Here is a 14,986-nt window from a genome sequence, read left to right as displayed (position 1 = left end):
AGGTCAGCTATACCTAAAGAACACGCGCATTTGCTGAGTGCTTTGGCAAGTGCAGTTTAGCAGGAGGAACCTCTGACGCTGTCAGCATTATTACTGATTTGCTTTTGGACAATTGTGGACCCTTTGTGGACTTTAATGATCAGCAGCCTGCTCAGCCCCTTTGCCACCAACCGCCCATGAAAACAACCGGCCACTCGCATTTGCTGAGTACTTTGGCAAGTGCAGTTTGGCTTGGGGCTGGAGGCAGGTGAGTGTTGATTTTATAATACACTGTTCGATGCAGTCGCTGAATTTGGCTTTTGTGAACACCTGTCGTACATTTGAAGGGGTGCTTCCGAGCGAATCTTGATGCTTTACTCATTTGGAAGTGAGCTATGCATACACCTTGAAATCGGCTATGCCGATTGTTAACATGGCTGCCAACAGGGTGAACCTGTTGGCCTCCAAAAGTATGAGAAATGAGTTTCCTAAGTCAGCCTCAAGTTTAATGAACGATTGTTCTCATAAGCGAACACAATCACTTACATCCGGCATACAAGAGTTTTGCAGGGCGAAATCCATCCAGGCTGCTACTTCTGCTGAGTCGGTTTATCATAGCAGCGTGCAGGCCGAGACAAGTGTGGCCTCGGATATCCCTGATGAAATGATCATTGATTTTGCAAATGCCCCAAGTGTGGGGGCTGCCCTGGGATTTCAATCATCTGTGCAAAACTCAATTCTTATGCCCATGCAAGCATTGCTTACTGATTTCTTGTTGGCTGCCCAGTGTATTACGCCTGGGCAGCTGCCCCTTTTTAACCTGCCTCCTATACCAAAAGATGCACAGATTATATTTAATCATTCTAATACTGCAACCCCATCTAATTCTGGTGTGATTGGCATATATGATACAAAGGTCGCAAATGGTAACCCTACAGATATGGCTAACTGAAGTGATTACCACTGACCATGTAGAAGAGCACATGGTGTCTGCTTGTTTACACCCCCGCTTCAACCATTCTCTACTTTATCACAGTCACCATTCTTCGCCGTCCTCGCCTTTATCGATCTCATATGCCAATCCCACGCCACGAAGAGTATCTTTCCCAAAATTAGTCTCTCCACCACTTCTTGAGGTCTCTTTATGGGCTATGAACATGGCATTGATGTCTTTGGCTAAGCTTTGAGACAGTGGATGCACAAAAAACAATGGATTATTGTCAACTTTCCTGAATAAATATCATTTGATAGAAAAGAGTGCATCTAGCAGTGCACCTTGCTTAACGGGTTCCAATGAAGTAACAAATCAAAAACATTATGTGCAGATTAACCTAGTAACTCCGCCAAAGGTCACAGAGGATGATTCTGAATTCACCAATAAACAAATCTCTAAATTCTCAACATAATGTACAAGATAGTCTGCTAGTTCTAGCGGACTCGGGGCATTCGAGTAAGAAAGCACACTCACCTTCAGATAAACCTAATGATCTGAGCATTGCACAAGAGATGGTTTGTGAATCAACACAGGAATTGGTACAGAATTCAGAGGTAATTACTCGTAATCCACTCTGCTGCCTTTTACCATATTTACCAACACGAAACCCACACACCAGTCAATACAACTGATGAAAAAACCTAAAAATCAGAATGCTCCACCCAAATCTTCCCAAGCAAGGTCTCATAATTGTATTCAATCCTCATCAGAGAACAAAAAAATCTAATAACTAAAAAATATGCTAAAATGGCTAAGGCGAGGAGAGACCTTGACAAGATCAAACTAGCCACACCATCTACTCTAGCAATAAGCCACTTGGTGGACCACAAACCCCTTGATGATCTAATACGTGAGGCAGAGCTTCTAGGTAATATACATGGCCCTCAGGAGGCGGGGATTATCTGGCAACGAATCTGCCATAGTAAGAAATATAGGAGTGGGTAAGTGTTCGGACGAGAGGTTGAGTGTGGCCCCTTCCATATTTGATCCTCAATTCTTCACATTAGAGCAGAGAAGGAATGAAATAGCCAAATGCCTCACCCTTTATACTGCCTTACCTAACATGGGGACGAGGACAATAATTCTGCCTTGCCATTTGATCGATATAACCAATAACAACTCAATAAAGGACTTAGCAAATACTCACTTAAAAATGGAATCGAAAACAACTACTGCTGGTCAGGAAAGCTGCTCTGCTTCTTTAGAAACTCAACATTCATTACTAGTGTACAGTGTAGAGGTGGCCCGTATCAGACCTATACCTTGAACAGATCTAGTATATTGAGTATCTTCAGTGATATTCATACATTGGAAGACTTGTGTTCCCTCGACATCTCACAAGTTGAGTTTGTCCACAAGTAAGATTTGACGCAAGTTAGACTATGGATACAATCTGGTATAGTTTTGAGTACCATATGAGATTAGATCTATTTCATATGGGCTTCATTCTAAAGCAAGATCATCTCCGTAAGTGGGTTACTGAAATTGAACAATGGAACCTACAATGTACTAACCCAGCTGCTGTAGCCTCAGATACTATTTTAAGAATTACTTGCTCTGGAGGTGCCTTTGATACTGTGCGACAAGTTACATCTGTTCCAATGGCTACCTCTCATGGTCTATGGAGAACTAGACACTTACAGACTTATTCTGGTGCACGTGATGCATAACAATTCACGTCTGTGCAGCCAAGCATCTGTAAGTTAGCCAATTGCAACATGAGAGGGTTTAAGCACTTATTGTTTACTGAGCATAACCCTCTTAATGACTTTGACATCATCCTATTACAAGAAAGGTGGGTCATCAAGCCCCCTGTATGGCATGGGTATATTTTATCCTTGCTGCCCGCCAAAGCATCTGCTCGTGGTAGACCATCTGCGGGTTTGATGGTAGCTGTCAAAGCAAATTCAGGTTTCAGTTTAGAGCCATGGGCCACACCGAACATTTTTATGCAACTGGTTAAAATAAAAACCTGTTTGGTTACCCTTGCAGTGCTAAATTTATATTGGAATCATAATGACATTTCAGAGTTTTTAAAATGTATTTAATTGTTTTTTTTATTATGCGCCTAATACCATAACCGAGTTCAGTTTTCTAACCTCTGTTGCTCTGCGTGGTCTTGCTTCAAAGACCAGTGTGTTGCCCCTGTGCTATCCTCCGTTGAGTTTTTCTGGCATTTGGAGCAAATTCTAGAATTGATTATACAAGATCCTACTATCACCTTTGTAATTTTAGCCGGCGATCTAAACATCCATTGCCTTTCGGGTACTACAGCCAAGCCAACTGATTTAAAACATAAATGGCTAAAGTTATTGGATGACAGGCAATTTATTATGCTAAACTATTCCATCAAGGGGGATATTCCACTGAAACCTAAATGGAGAAGGGGAAACCAATCTGCCATCATTAATTATATATTTGTCCAGCGAGGTATGTTTGATTTCATTGAGGACTTTCAAGTACTTTTGCAAGCCCACAGTGATCATGATCTGCTAGTGATGACATGGTCGTGGGTAACTCTTCTGCATGACCCTGAATATTACAAATTCTCGATTGATATTTGAGGGGTCGCAATAGGTTTTGGTAGTCAACTGCCCTAGTGGTCTATCTTGAACACTGCCTTCAAGCTGATCCACGGAATCTGAATCCTGATCTATTGCAGTCGGATGGTCATTGTGTGACAGCCATGAGCTTGTTTTAATTGCAGCCTTCACTCAATCAGAAACCAATGTTTAAGCATAAGCATCCCTATGATCAGTAGGTGACTGTGAAAAAAGCTGAGCTGTGCAGAAATCTAAGACCACTATGACGTGTAGCTGTGAATTTAAGGCTGAGTGCTATTCGAATTTTGAAAATGCGATAAAGATTGGCTAAAATCCCATCATGCCATTATCTATTAGATATTCAGCATTGATGCTTACAGCTATAGCATCCAAAAATAGTGTTCAAATTTGGAAAATTCTAAAAGCAGCAAATCATGCAACTCAATCTCCATATCAAATCAACTCTGTTCCCAAAGAAATTTGGGTACAATGTTTTCGAGACTTATATGCCTGTCACACGGAAAGTCAATCTGGGGAGTCGTGTCAATGGATTACTGACGACAACATGGTTTTTGATAAAGATGACATATATCAAATAACAGAATTAAGCACTTCATGAGCACCGGGACCAGATAGTCTCACAAATCGCATACTCTAAGACCAACCGGAAGAGTGGGCATCAGTGCTTTATGCCATCTTTTCTAAGGTTATTAGCCAAAGATGAATTCCCCCGACATGGAGAAAGTCAATCATTGTACCAATATTTAAAAAGGGCGATCGCGAGCAACCAGAAAACTGTCGCCCTCTTGCTCTGTTGGACATCCCAGGGAAATGTTTGCAAGACTGAGAGATTTTTCTGCATGGGTCAAAAAGGCAAAGGTCTTTTTATTTTTTAAACTTAATTTTTATTGCATTTCATAACAACCAAGAACATGAAACTGATAACATTCCCGTTCCTCCCCCCTCCTTCTCCCACCCACCTCCCCTTAGATGGCCACAAGAGGAAAGGTATCAACCGGTTTCACGTCTGATGGATCGGAGCAGATTCAGAATGCGGATCTTGTGGGGGCATCATTGTAGCATATAGTCACTTTCGAGATATTGCAGAATTTCCCCCCAAGTCGCCTGAAAGTCTTCACGGGACCCCTGCAGTTTGCAGTTCATCCACTCCAACGAAATGAAGTTCCAAACCTTCTGGAGTCATTGGAATTGTGTGGGAGGGTCTCTTTGTTTTCAACTTTGAGCAATAGTCAACCATCCTGCTATGATTAAGGCCATTACCCCTTTGCATCGACGTCTGGTGTATGTACGTCGCGCTGGGTCCCATAGGCCCGCAAGCCATATGCTCTCATCAAGATCTTCTGCTCCTTGAACCATTTTTCCCGTTTGCGTTTTAATGTCTCTCCAGAATTCTAAGAGCGCCGGGCAATCCCACCAGATATGCCTCCAGTCTCTTTTTTGCTGACAGCCTCGTCAGCAGATGCCTTTAGTGTTTGGATAGAAGGTCTGCAACTTCGCCGGGATAAGATGCCATTGCAGTAGAACCTTTTGCCACATTTCCCTCAGTTGGATTGATCGTGTCAGTTTCGGCAATTCTTGAGAAACTTCCTGCCATTGAGATCTTGGTATTGTTCTCCCTAATGTTTGCTCCCACTTCTTTATATAAGACCAGCAGACCCCTTCCCCTTGTTCATTCAGGAGGGAATACAAATTTGAGATGAGTTTACTGGAGCCTGAGTCTGTTGTTAGGAACGTTTCAAATTTTGTAAGCTGTCTTGTTCCCGCTTCCTTGTACAAAGGGGTAGATAGCCAGTGCGCTAGCTGCGTATGATGGAACTTCTCTTTTGATGATCTGCCGAAATCCTGTACGCGTTCTTCGAAAGCCCTTATAGTGTGGCCTTCATATATATCTTTTACTTTGGAGAAGCCTGCCTGCTTCCATGCTGTGAATGCGTTGGGACTCATTCCTGGAGGAAAGTCTGGGTTCTCAAACAGTGGGGTGAAAGGGGGGATGAGATCGTTGTTCTGTTCCCTCCCCTAACCGCTGAGTCCAAGGCCCCCAGGCTCGCTCCCACGACAGTACTGATTTTGGGGTTTGGGGGCCTGAGGGGCTTTTTGTTCCATAAAAGATTGGATGGCGGGGCCCCAGCCACGGCTTCGTCTTGCCTGGTCCATATTTGTTAGTGAATCTGCCACCCACTCTTTCACCTTCCTCAGTTGTGCTGCTTCATGATATGTCCTAAAGTGTGGTAGAGATAGGCCTCCTTCCCGGGCATGGGCTGTCAGCATGGTCATGGCCACCCTTGGCTTCTTACGATTCCAGATGTACGTAAAGAACGTGTTCGGAGGTGTCAGCGGGAGTGCCTGGAAATAATAGAGGACTTTAGGTAATATGGTCATCTTAACCGCCGCTATCCTTCCCCACCACGAAGTGTTGAGGGGGCTCCATTTCTCCATAGTCTGGTGAAGCTGGGTGAGGAGGGCCGGGAAGTTATAAGAGTACAGGCTTGACATGGAAGGTGTCAGGTGGACTCCCAAATAGGGAATGCTTTTTTGTGCAAGTTTCATCCTCAGTGTCTGGGAGAGGATTGAGATTTTCTCTGGGTCGGCCGAAAGGTTTAGGAACTCAGATTTATTCTTATTTATCTTGAGGCCCGAAACTCTCCCAAACTCTTCGAGCTCCTGGATTGGGACTGGAAGGGAACGTTCTGGGTCGGTGAGGGTAATCGGCATGTCGTCGGCGAATGCAACCACTTTATGATCCTTGCCCCCATTGGGGATCCCTGTAAAACATTGATGAGACCGGATTTTCGTTAGGAGGGGTTCCAGGAAAAGAGCATAAAGAAGGGGCGACAAGGCGCAGCCCTGCTTCGTACCTCTATATAGGGCAACAATGGATGTCAGGGTTCCATTTACTGAAATTCTTATCGAGGGGTTACTATAATTTGCCTTGACCATTTGAAAAAACCCTTTCCCGAATCCCATTCGTTCCATCACCGACCCAGAACATTCCATCGTGTGGAGGAGCTGCGACCACTCGACCCTGTCGAACGCTTTTTCAGCGTCTAAAGCAACTAATGCAGCTTGTAACTTCGAATGCTTGGCCTTCTCGATTAGGTGACACACCCGCCTCGTGTTGTCTGCTGTCTGATGTGTCGGAATGAAGCCTGATTAATATGGGTTCAACAGGGCTTTTAAGTGTACGGAAGGCATGTTAGCTAATACTTTTGTGTACAATTTAGCGTCCAAATTGACAAGGGCGATCGGGTGTTAAGAGCCTGGCTGAGACAGGTCTTTTCCTGGTTTGGAGAACAGCACCAATTCATAGAGGGTGTTGTATTTCCTTGAGCCCTAAAAGAATTGAACAAATTGGTGAGTCTGGGAGTTAGGGATGTCTGGAACCTTTTATAAAACACTTCCGTGAAGCCGTCGGGCCCCGGGGCTCTATTTTTAGGGAGTTTCTTGATGACCGCCGCTACCTCTTTAGGTTCAATTTCCCTATCGAGGTGTCTCCTGGTTTCCTCCAGCAGCTGGGGTAGGTCTAATTGCTCCAGATATGCCCTCTGTTCCTCACTGTTTGGGTTAGCTGAGTTGTAAAGATTCTGATAAAACTCTAACATAGCTTCCCCATTTCCTCGTTCGTTGTTACCTTGTCCCCGTGTTTGTTTTGTAGAGCTAAAATAGTCCCTTTATGACTTTTTTCCCGAAGCTGCCGGGCTAGAAGCTTATCGGCTTTGTTGGCGTAAATGGAATATTTTTGTTTCATTTGAAGCAGGGCCGTCTCTGCCTTTCTCGTTTGCATAAGGTTTAGTTGACCTTGGAGGTGTTTCATCGCTCTTTTCGATCTGCTGGGGTTATTCGCCACTTCCTTCCGTGCCTCATCCAGCTTCTTCTCCAAATCCTCCTCCCATTGTGAGTGTTGCTTATCTCTCTTTGCCTTGAGCGCTATAAGTTCCCGCCTCAAGACCGCCTTGAAGGCATCCTATACCATTCCCTGCGGGATCGCCCCTGTGTCGTTCTCGCTGAAATACGTATTTATTCTCTGTTCGATCTCTTCCACCACTGTGACGTCTCGGAGGAGCTCTTCGGGAAATCTTCAGGACCACAATCGAGCCCTACGGGGCCCTAATGCCAGAGATGCGACCAGGGGGGCGTGATCCGAAAAGGAATCTCTTTGGTTTTCCCCAGTAGGCCGGTTGATGTCCAGATATAATCAATCCTCGATTGCGTATTATGGACATGAGAGAAATACGTGTAGCCCCGTTCTTCTCCCCATTTGGCTTGCCAAAGATCGTGAAGGGACAAGGCCTCAAATGCCTTCTTCAAAGACCCCGATGGGGTCTTGGCGTCGTAACTGGTTGCGGCGCTCCTGTCCAGACTGGGGTTCTATGCCAGGTTCAGGTCACCCCCTAAGATGATGTCTCCTGTTGCAAATTCCTCCAGTGCTTCCAGAGTTTCCTTTATAAAACCTTCCTGTCCTGTGTTGGGAGCGTATACTGACGCCAATGTGATCCGCCTTCCCTCAAGCTGAGCATTCAGAAAGATGTACCTTCCTTCTTTGTTCGCCCTCTGATCCTGGATCTCCAGGTTGAGTGAGTCTCGTATAGCTATAAGGACCCCTACCCTTTTCCCCTCCGTGTTAGATTGGCGTATTTTCGTGTAACCCCGTATCCTGATCTTGACTGTTTCACTTCTCTTAATATGGGTCTCTTGATGCAGAAGAAATTCTGCTTTCCATCTCTTTGCTTGCCTATCTAACTTGACCCTTTTCGTAGATGTGTTCATGCCTCTGATGTTTTGTGAAAGGATTGTCACCCGTTCCATGGGGCTCTTGAAGTGATTTGGCCTCCGGGCCCGTGTGGTTGATTGTCTCTGCTGGGCTGAGTGTTTTACCCTGTTTCACCCTTGCCATCTTAACCCACCCCCTTGCCCCCTTCCCTTTTCCTCCTCATGTATAGGTCGTGGGGAATCCTAAACACCACTATTGATTCCAACCGTCTAGCCCTGCCCCGCCGCCGGGCCTAATATTGTCTTTTCGGGCGAGTCCCCTATTGTGCTTCTATTGAGTTGGAATACATATGTTGCCCTTTCGAAGCCCTCCTTGCGTGTGATGGATGCCAGGGGGATCCATGCCTTACTTATGCTGGCCCCCTTTGCCTTTTTTGTGCACTGTTGACCAGCTCTCTTGGTTTTTTGGACCCTTCACTCTTCTTTGAGGGAGAACTTGTATATTAGTTGTCCCCGCTTGTATGCCCAGAATCTTCTCACCCTCTTCACACAACGTCACTCTATGTTGTGACCCCTCCCAAGTGAACAGGCGGCCGAAGGGGAACGTCCATTTGTATTTCACGTTGTTTCTTGAAAGGTGTTGGACGGTGTCCAGTTAAAGGATTGAATGTAAAAGGATATAATGTAAAAGAATCGACGCAATAGGGCCGAAAACAAAAGGATCACATATTATTTTAAATTATATATATATTTTATGGGTTTTCGTATAGTTAAAGTGGTTTTTACCACAAAAACAGGGATTGGGGGGGAACCCCCCCCAAAAAAAAGTTACAAAACAAAAACTTTTTTTTCGATCCTTTTTGTTTTCGATCCTTTTACCATTCAATCCTTTTTTTTCGATCCTTTGACCTACAACTGTGTTGGACTACTGGACCCATCTTCCGTCTTTTGAGCAGGGTAGATTGGGCTACGTCTTGACATAGGTGTATCTCCTGCCCGTTTATTCTGGTAGGGGCTGCAAACTGGGCCCTGAGGATAATCTGCTCCTTGAGGATGTAAGATGTTATTGCTGCCAGGGCATCCCACGGTCTTGATCTCTGTTAGGTGGTTCTTCTAGGGCCCACTCTGTGTAGCCTATCTAATTGTATTTACTGGTCCGAGTCATCGGCGAGGATTTCAGAGAAAAGTTGTGTGACTGTCGCCTTGAGGTCCCCGTCCGCTATTGATTCAGGCAGATTTTTTATCCTTATGTTGGACCGCCTCGACCTATTTTCTAGATCCTTGCATTGTTGTTCGAGGAAGGTAGTAGCCTGCGCAAGTTGGTTGAGCGTTCCATCTGACTTGAGACCGTCTTCCTCCACTTGTTGAACTTGCCTCTCTAGAATGTCCGTCCGTTCCTCTAGTTTTGCTATGTCTTGCCTAATTTCCTGTAGGGACTGTTTCAACTCGTCACGTAACATCTTGAATTGGGCTTGCACTGAGCTGATTAATTTTTCTTGGAGCTCCTTGAAGCATTCCTGCATCTCTGTTCTATTTGACGAGATCCCCGCCATGCTTTCTTGTGTGGGCGCCGCGTGAGATGTCTCCCGAGGCCCCTCGAGCACCGCCCTTGGGGTGTCCTGCGTGGACCAGAGTTGTTTTAGGCTGCTATTTTGCTTCTGAGGGGGGTGGGGAGTGAGCTGTGGACTTCGACCTCGACTTGGACATCAATGCCTGGTTAGATTGAACTTGGTGCAGCTATTGGTGGCACCCTGAGCGATCCTCTCCTCGTTGTCGGGGTTGCTACACTGCAAAGCCGGTGGTCCAAAGGGAGTGGGGCACAGAACCCTACCACCAGGCACAGGAGGGCTCGTGCAGAGCACGAGCAGGTAAGCCCTCTATGGACCCAGATCACATACGGGGGGGGGGACCCTTATGGTTGCAATGCCTGGGACACCAATGCCAAGCCATGTCATCTTGGGGCGATGGAGATGTTTACTGGGCTGAATATTGCATATGACTGCACGCTGAGGCTGGCCTGCCAACCCCACCCCTCAATTCCAGACTGAACTGTGGCGATCCTTTCTCCCCTTGGGGCCGTGGGCCCTTGCAAGAATTCCAAGTCTCCCCCACCCACCCTGCCGGGGGCCCAGCGGGCTCTATCTCTCCTGATGTCTCCAGTGGCCTCCTATCGATCTTCTTGCCGCCGTGGGGCTCCCCGCCGAGCTCGTATCCCTCCACTTGCTGCCACGACTCAGATGTGCTCAGGGGGTGGGCCCGGAGGCACCAGTCTCACCGGCGGCCCAGCTCCTGCGGCGCCCCGACCTCCAAAGGGGGGGGGGAGAGGCTGTAACAGAGCACCTCCCCCGACCCGCCACCAATGCTCCCCGACCCCCCCCCGTGAGTCCACACCGCCCCCGTGGGTTGCCTTCTTACCCGCCGGCTCCTCCTGATGAATGTTGCTGCAGCAGTTGGGTGCCGGGGATAGCCGCCTCCCGCCGCGGCCACCCCGGAATCCCTGCTTCCCGCTGCCCTGGTCCGTGCTCCGTCATGAGTCCCGGCGGGATGGAGATGGCCGCCGGTGCTCCGTTCACCCCCGGGGCTGATGGGGGAAGGGCAGCATCCGCACCGGAGGGCCCGCTGTGCCCCCGGCCGCACCCCTGGATATCTTCTCCGGTGTCAGCACAGCCACTCGGGACTGTCTCCAAATCCAACTGGGGGAATCTGCCGGTACCTCCATGCCCGCGGAGGACTGCTCTTCTCCGGGGGAGCCGGGCTCGAAGGCCCCCCCCCCCCCACGGGGGTTAACTGCTTCTGGGGCCCGTGGCGGGCTCCGCTCAATGAGCCGTGGACTCGCTACGAACTGGAGAGCTTCTGCAGGCACTGGCTCACCCCAACTGCTTTATTATTGTGCTTTATTTGTATGGCCCGGCCGGGAAAGACCTTCAAGCACGTCCTCCTGCGCCGGCCGCCATCTTGGGATATTTGAGGCAAAGGTCTTTGATACCTTTCAGACAAGATTTGTCCCAGAATTGGGAACAGCTCTCAATTTATTTGCAATATGGGCGATTAAGAGTTATGGGATGCAAACTAAATAACCTTTATACATGGCTTTTGTTGATTTTAAAGCAGCGTTCGACTCCGTATCGAGAGACTTATTATTCGCTAAAATGGAAAAGGCAAATTGTCCACCTAACATACAAGCCTTGATCTCTCAATTTCATACAAACACTTCTGTTCAAATTTGCTTATCTATAGATGGGAATCTATCAGAGTCCATTCTGACTTACCGAGGCCTCAAGCTGGGCTGCATACTAGCGTCGTCCTTATTTAACTTTTTCATAGCTGACATTGGACAGCATCTCAAATCAGTTTCTTCTGATGGCCCGAAAATTGGCCCTCATGCATCACCGTGGCTACTGTATGCTGACGATCTAGCGCTATTCTCCAAAACTCCAAGAGGTTTACAAAACCTGCTCTCAGCTTTGGAATGTCATCAATAATCAATTGATTATAAATTTGAACAAGACTAACATTTTGATCTGTGCCTCAAAACAGCAAATTAAGAAGCGCAAGTACATCTGGCATCTCCATGGCATTCGTTTGGAATTAATAAATGAGAATTGATATCTTGGTCTTAATACAAACAAACACCCTTCTGACCTTCCCTATATCTTTGAAAGGAGAAGAAAAACGCAGACTGCAGCTGCCCAAGCCACTGAGACGCACAAAAAATACAGAAAATTTACTGTATAGCGTCTAATAAAGTTCTATTTTGGCTATTTTTTACAATTCCACTTTGGTGGATGATATAGTATCGTTGAGGAAACATATTGTAGCCACCATGTCAACAGCAGGAATTACATTAGATCTATTGATAGGTAACCCAGATCGTGCTAAAAGGAAGCTGTAGCTTCAGGATTTGATTTTGACTCTGCAGCATTGTATGCAGTATAAAACATGTAAAGATGGTGATTTTAAAATTAAGGGTTTTAACAAACCCGAATTGTATTTAACCAAATTCCCAAGTCCGAAATATAGAACTATGTTTTTACACTTTAGGTTCAGTCTTTGGCCCATTCGTGATGTGGTAGGAAGGAGGACGAAAGCAGCACATCATCGCACTGCACATCATGTGTAGATTCTGTAAAGTCATCTTAGATTCTGTAAAGTCATCTTAGAACCTGAAACACTCAAACACCTTCTTATTTTTTTTTCTGGCCTTACTTCACAAAAGGAAATACTAATTACAATCTTTACATCAGAATCTCCAGCTTATCACTGGTGATATGTTATGGAATAGTATTTTCAGCGGGAGCGTATTTCTGTAATCATTGCTGCATTTAATTTTCTGGATTCACTTAGACTAGTCCATACCACTACATGAGCTTACTGAATGTTTTAAAACAAATGTATATTGAATAACTAGCTGGGGAACCTGGCGTTTGCCCATGTCCTGATCGAGTAGTGTCTCATATGCCCTGGAGGATGTTGCTCTTGACCTCTTGTCAGCAAGTCTTGCTTCAGTTTACTCTGGCGTCTCATTGGCCCTGGAGAAAGTTGCTCTTGTCCTCTGATTGGCAAGTAGTGCTGCTGTTTGTTGTTGTGTTTCAGAAGCTCTTGGTATTGATTTTCGCTTTGCATCAAATGGACCTTTTCCAAGTGATGTTTGTTTTTTGTGCATCAGCTTTCGGTCACTCAGTGGCTTCAGCACATTTGAGAAAGTGTCCAAGAAAGATTGATTGTGCTCTCTTCTTGTGAATGAACTTGAGTAAACTGTAACCTTGCCATTTCCCATATTTGGAGTGGCGTGATAAAACATTATTTTTTATTTCCTTTAAAAATGCTTCAATAAACACTTTTGAACTGTATAGACTAGTAATACATTTCAGTGGAATAACAACACATCGAACATTTTGCTTCAGACACTTTTCTCAATTTTGCCTCCTTTTAGTACCTACTGTAGTGAATTGGGGTGGGCATCAGTAAATGAGGGTGTCTACGGAGTGAATTTTGTGAATCCAAACATAGACTACAATCTTTCCCCAGACAAATGGGGAATTTGATAGATGTGGGTTGAACAGTGTGGAGTTATATAGCCGGACAAACAAACATACATGCACACACATACATACATTCCGCTTTATCTATAAAGATAGATTCATTACTAGAGCTAGTGAATTTCCCAAGCTCCTTTATAATGACTGTCAAATTGTATGTGATTTGATTATAATGAATCTATCTAGAAGTTGTACTGAATTCTATACGCTATTTTTAACTATTCCTTTAAGATAATCTCGAAAGCTCTTGGAAATGACTAAGTCTAATTATTTGTTGAATTGATTATAATTAATCTATTTAGAAGTCACACTGCGTTTTATGTTATTTTTAACAACTCAACTGAAAAGAAATTGTTTGTATATGGCACAGCTATTCTAGGCGGGTAAAACCTATTGTAATATACTATTGCAGTTGCGTTTCAGATCAGTGGAACGCATCTAACTTATTTTAGGATGGCACACAGGTAACCCAAGGTAAGTAAAACCTATATACGTTTTAAAGGAGCTATCAGCAACTTAAAGACCTAAGACTGTTTTAGCATCTGTATAAAACAGACCAGGGAAAGCGAAATCCAATATTATACTTCATGAATGACTCAATGTTGTTCTAGATGGGTAAAGCCTAGGGCAGACTTATTCTAAGCAGGCTATAAGGCAGGTTAGGGGAAGCAAGGCCCAGTTCGGAAATTTAAACACATATTCTCTGGAAGAAATAGTGAAGCCAACAGCATTACTTTTGGGAAAGAGGCACAACCAATTCACAGGTGAGCAAAATAACCTTGGATATACTTTTCAAAATGGCACAACACACATTCAAGGTAAGTAAGAACTGTTGTAACTATTTACTCAGTTAGTTACTAACTAACACTTTCACAAGTAAGTACTTTTCAAACACGTGTTATTCTTTTCAAGACAGATTGATATGATATATGAGGCATTTATAACGCGCCTGTACAGAAGTTTTTCTAGGCGCGGCAAGATAAGGAGGGGGAAACAAAGGGAGGACAAAATAACGATCTTACTAGGCCTTCTGTTATTCGGATTGCGCAAGTGCAGGGAATAGGGAAGGGGAGAAGTGCCAGGGGGTTGGGAAAGTGGGGAAATGCATCCAGCAGGTGGCTCATAAGTGCAGAGAGAAGAGAATATAGGGTTGCAGATAGAGACCCTTAAGTGCTGGGGAGCCGGAGGCAGTGCAAGGGCAACTGGACATGCAGGAGCCTGAGCCCAAGTTCAGAGGGTGACCAGTGCGCAGAGCAGTCGGGTGCATCAGCAGGGGAGAGAAAGAGAAAGCGAGAAAGCAGATGCGCAAACAGAAGGTCTTTCTGCTCCAGTGTGAGAGCGGCAACGAGGCTGTTCCAGTGAGAGGCCCAGCCAAGGAGCTAGATCTGCCCCAAACTCTCTGCTTGGAGAAGCGTCTGACCCTCAGAGTTGGAGGTGGATGAGCGAAGAGCTTGAGAAGGAAGATGTTTTGGAAGAGAACGTTGGCGGTAGAGCGGTCCCAGGCCCCAGAAAGCCTTTTGGATGATGCAGAGGGTCTTGAAGTTGATCCTTGCAGCCACAGTGTGCCAGTTAAGAGATTTTAGAGCTGGATTGATACGATCCCTGGGCTTATGATATGATATGATTGTTAATTTATATAGCGCCTATACACAACGTGTTTGAAAGCGCTTCAAGGCAAGGGAGGGAACAAGGGAAAATACAAC

At 45.5% G+C, this 14,986-nt stretch overlaps 1 protein-coding gene across 1 annotated transcript in view; it reads left to right on the top strand.

The window, feature by feature from the left end:
- The window catches only part of UTP14A (UTP14A small subunit processome component), a 684,761-nt gene that overhangs the window by 567,338 nt on the left and 102,437 nt on the right, over positions 1–14,986 (top strand). The gene's annotated exons all lie outside the window — the stretch shown is intronic.

Source organism: Ambystoma mexicanum, chromosome 5p (assembly GCF_040938575.1).
Source record: "Ambystoma mexicanum isolate Mex_15411 chromosome 5p, UKY_AmexF1_1, whole genome shotgun sequence".
Lineage (NCBI taxonomy): Eukaryota > Metazoa > Chordata > Amphibia > Caudata > Ambystomatidae > Ambystoma > Ambystoma mexicanum.
Note: the sequence above shows the minus strand (reverse complement) of the source record. Positions and strands in the feature narration are given on the sequence as shown.